Below are 5,205 nucleotides of genomic sequence, written 5' to 3'. Positions count from 1 at the left end.
GTAGAAGGAGGGAGCTGAGGGGGTGGGGGGGGGGGAGCACAAAGAGAGGATTCATGGTGGGTCACATACACTAGCAGGAAAAAAGAGCGGCACCCATTTAGGAGTGGTGCAGCTGCACTAATTCATTGGGTGAAACTGAGAGGAGGCAAAAAAGGAGGGGCAGAGGTCAGAAAGCAGAATCATTTTTTATTCGTCCCGCTGCATCATCCACAAACACCTGCATCCCTCGCTTCCTTCGAGGGTAAAAAAAAAAAAAAGAAAAAAACGAAGCAAGATGCCAGGCCTATTTCTTATCCACGTGTCACCATCTCATGACCCGTTCCCAGTGTGACCGTTGTGTGTGTTTTTTTCCCAGAACTTTACAGCCTACACATCCAGATGACATAAAGCCCTCCAGCCACACAATCACGGCAACCCCACTGTGTCATCTTCAACCATACGACAACCTCAAAAATCTTTCAAAAATCTCATTATGCGCTCCTAATGAGGTGGACAACAATTTCTGGAACTGGTTGTCCAAATATTTCAATCACATGTTTTTTTTTTCTTTTTCTCAGTGATAGTTGCAGTTTGGAATTCCCCCTGTGCAGACCGACTTCTTCTGGTTCCACACCAGCCCTAAGAGGGTTTTTTTTTTGTTTTTGTTTGTTTGGGTTTTTTTTTTTTTTTTTGCGATTAGTCTATAGCCTCTCCTCTTTGATATTCTGCAAAATTTCTGCACCAGAGCCGTAACAGTGGACCGGCACTTATCCACCTGTGTCTTTTTCACAGAACTCAATGAATTGGTGTACATGATTTCCTGCTTTTTCACACATTTTTACAGGATGCAGACAAGCCTGAATTTAGTCTCCCGTGCCTTTAGTGTTGTACAATATTGCAGCACTGAGACCCACTGGAGGAGATGCAGCACAATTAAGTGGAAAAAGGTGGAAAAGGTCCCCCAACTAAGGTCCAGTTGTAACCAAGCAACCGAGCAGAGAAAATACATACTTGTGAGTGTTGTTGTATTTTTTATGCATTGCTGCTGCGCATATGTCAAAGTAGCTGCCCTTTGAAGGTTGATTCCTGTCTGACAGTTTGGATGCACATTTCGGTGGTTAACCCTTTCATGCACCCTGTAACCTGATAACATGATAAGCTGTCAACTGTAGTAACCGCTGCCCCTGAAAGAGTTAAATATACAATGGTTAAAACTCTTGATTTATGTCGGTTTTACAGTAAACTGCAAAAACAGGTGGTAAGGAATATGTACAGTATCTAAAATGTGATTTTTCATCGATTGGGGTGGGTCTGTAATGCATCATCAATTCTTTGAATGTCATTTGTCTCCACGCCAAGCGGTACCGCATACTCCATTTTGCGCCTGTTGCTTCCAGATACGATTTAATGACCATCTAGCCCACACATTCAACAGAATTCTTGACAATGATTTCATCAACGAATCAATTATTATGCCTAACTCTGCTTCCGAGAGTTTCATACAAGTCAAGCCAAACTACATTCAGAGTGCTGGAAAATCTGTATCATTTCAGACTCTTTTGTCACCATTTGGAACAAATGCCAGCATTCTTTTCCTTGCAGTGGCACGAGAAGCAGGAATGCCTCTCCGCCAATTAACATCCATTTAATGCAGACTGTGACCCGGCATGTGAATATTTGACTTCTATCTACATCTCTTGCTTGCTGTCGAGCATTGTCCGTTTTTTTTTTTTTTTACTCCAGCCTTTGCTTTCCATCCAACGTCACACATTTTAAGAATTCCCCCGTGACAGTGGAAGAGGGTGTTTTTGTTTTCTGTGTGCAATGCGAGCAACTTGGTCTAAATGTCAGTGAACATTAACATAATTTAACTCACGATATCGAGATAATTCCCCAATGATAACAACATCACAAGATGGCTATTACACGATAGTTTTTTAATGTATTAGTGAATAATGCAATAGAAGAGAATAGAATATGCATGTAAATATCGTGGGTGAGCACATCTGCCTCAAAGTCAAGAGGTTCTATGTTCGAGGTTAAGTGGTGCTGAGCTGCATGGGCCTGGGCAGGATCAACGTCTCAAATTTTTAGATTTGAATTCTGATATTTCTGAAGGAGAAATGTGACACTTTTAGGGAAAGTCCGGGACCAAGCTGTAAAATTGAATAAAGGTTATTTAAATGTTCAGCCACGGCAAAAGAGCAATGGATTTGAATCACAAAAAAAAGACGTAACAGAAGGCTGGGAAAGTTGAATAATTCTTACAAAAAATTAATAAATAACTTTCCTCAGGTGAACAGGTTGATTGGAAACAGGCGAGTGTCATGATTGGGTATAATAGGCACACCACAGAAAGGCTCATGTGTTCACAATCAATGATCGGGTAAGATCTACCACTTTGTCAAGAATTGTGTCAGTAAATAGTCTGACAGCTTAAAAACAACATTGCTCAACGTAAATTTGCAAGGAATTTTGAGATTTCATCTTCCACAGCAGTGATTCCTAACCAGTGTGCCATGAGAATTTATCAGGTAGGCCACAGAAAATTATCCAATGTCAATTATTTGGATGAAAAATTATTTTCTATTTTCAAAACTATTTACTTGATCCATACTAACCACATAACAGGCAAAACAATCAAATGCGCTTCCACTCAATGACAGAAGATACATAATTAACCTACGTATCCATTTCTTCTGAACTCTTTAGCTTCGTCATATGTCAAGATTTTTTTTTTCAATGTGAAATATAAGTCTTGACTCAGTAAAGCTTTGGAAACACAGATCTATTGTCCATAATCTCATCAACATATTCAGAGAATATGGACAAATCTATGCATGAAACCAACATTGAATGCCCATGACCTTTGATCCCTCAGGCAGGACTGCGTTAAAAACCATCCTGCCACCTGGGCTCAGTAACACTTAAGAAAATCATTGTCAGTCAACGTGGTTCATTGCTACATCAACAAATGCACGTTAACACTCTTACTATACAAAGCGAAAGCCATATATCAACAGCACCTAGAAACACCACTGGCTTCTCCGGTCTAGAGCTCATCTGAGATGGACTGATGCAAAGTGGAAAATTATGCTTTGATCTGACGAGACCACATTCGAAATGATTTTTGGAAATACGGATGTGGTGTCCTTTTGGCCAAAGAGGAAAAGGACTATCCGGATTGTTTTCAGTGCAAAGTTCACAAGACAGCATTTGTGATTTTTTAAATTTTTTTTTTTTAGGGACGTCCCTGCTTATACACGTGTTGAAACACTGCAACAGTCCAGGCCTGTCTCACATTGAAAATGTGTGGCTGCCTTGTGATACTCGTTATTGTTATTTTTTGGTATGATCTACTCTGTAATTTCCACCACTACTATCTATTTTGTTACTTGAAAGAAATGAATTGGCCCATTGTGGGCATAAGAAAAATCAACAGTATTCTGTTCTATTTTAGTCTAAAAAAGAAATTCCTGGATTCAAACGTTATCTTATCTGCACTGAAATTTGTTAAGTTCTCCACAGGCCCGTACCTCGCCCTCTGCCAAATTTGTGCAAATCAGTTCAAAAACAAATTCTGCAATAATTATGTGTCGTTTTGTTTGACATGGTATATTACTGTGCTTTGTATTTGTTGCATGTCTAATATTTTGGCAATGCATATTGCTACCTAAGGAAGGACAACCCTATGATGCAGTACTGGTCTACACAACTGCAAGCCACAATAATAAACACAGTGAATCCCTGACTGAGTCAATCAAAACTGAACCTTGGTAGCTTTTTACCAGATGCATTTTGGATCCAGATCTTGAAGCGAATAGTGTTAGAATGTAAAGATGCACTCAACGTTGTGACCAAAACATTTCGAACGATTTGATGTGCACCTGAGGAGTGACCTTTTCACCTATCCACAGATCATGAGACCTTGTCATCCCATCCTCTCCCCACTGCTCCCACTTACTCCCCCCGCCCACTTTCCCGCCCACCCCCGCCCCCTCCCATCCCAGGAAGAGCTGTGTCTCAGACTCTTGTGACACTGTGGTTGGTGTGTGTGCAGATATGGAGAGGCCCATTACTGCAGTCACATGGCTGGTCTACCATGTGAGCTTTATTTTCCAGTTTTTTTTTTTTTTTTTTGCTTACAGCCACAACCACCAACCCCCTAGGCTCTGACCAACAGGCTCACACAGGAAATGTCACAAAATGCATGTGGATGTTTTTTTTAAAGCTATGCTTTCAATATTAAAGATCATTTTTAAGGGTTGAGTTCCATTATGTCACTTGAGTTAAACTGTGTTGAGCTAAGTATGTTGAATGTAAGTTTGGCAATTGTATGATACGTTTCTTTACACAGACCTGAAATAAAATGAGATTACGTGTTTTTTTTTGTTTTTTGTTTTTTGTCAGGCTAAGGTGAATTTAGTTTATTTGGGCTGACATGTTGCATTATGTCGCATTACGTGATGTTTAATTAAATCGTGATGAGCAAAGATATATTACGTTTAACTAAATTCAACTAAGGTGATATGAGTTGGATTTTGTTGCAAAAAACTGTGTTGATGAGTCAGTTTACAGTATGTCAATTTACACTATTTTAGGGTTACTTTTCCTCATGTGTTGAATTAGTTACATTGCTTTACATTACCTTAGATTTAGTTGAACTAAAATTAGTTTTATCAAGTTTGGGTTGAGTTGGTTTGAAGTACCCGAAATGTAACGTTTATTTGACAAACAAAAAAACTATTTTTTCTTCATACAAAAAAAGGACTACTCAAATGCTCTTATCAATTTAGAGAATCTGATGAATTGGACCTAAAGGCCAAGGCCATATAATAAGCCATTATTAAAGTATATGGCTGATTTTCAGTATATCAAATGGGCAGTGGTGTGTTTTCCAAATAGATTTAAATGTGATATGGATGAATGAAGAAGGCCTGTGTTGCAGCTTGAACATGAGAACAACCTGCAGGCAAGGAAAAACAAACCACAAGACATTTTATCAACGTCATCTTGCGTGCATATCAATTTGCTTCTTTTAATGCCGTCAAGCAATTTAAATTAAAGGCCAATACTTCAGGCCAATTTAAGAAATGCCGCTGCCCATGGCTATACATTAAGTGAAATAGAAACGTGTTTGTGTGCGTGTGTGTGTGTGTGTGTGTGTGTGTGTGTGTGTGTGTGTGTGTGTGTGTGTGTGTGTGGGTGTGTGTGTGTTGTCCTCAT

Source organism: Hippocampus comes, unplaced genomic scaffold (assembly GCF_001891065.2).
Source record: "Hippocampus comes isolate QL1 unplaced genomic scaffold, H_comes_QL1_v1.1 scaffold7, whole genome shotgun sequence".
In the NCBI taxonomy this organism is placed as follows: Eukaryota; Metazoa; Chordata; class Actinopteri; order Syngnathiformes; family Syngnathidae; genus Hippocampus; species Hippocampus comes.
This window is presented reverse-complemented; position numbering follows the sequence as displayed.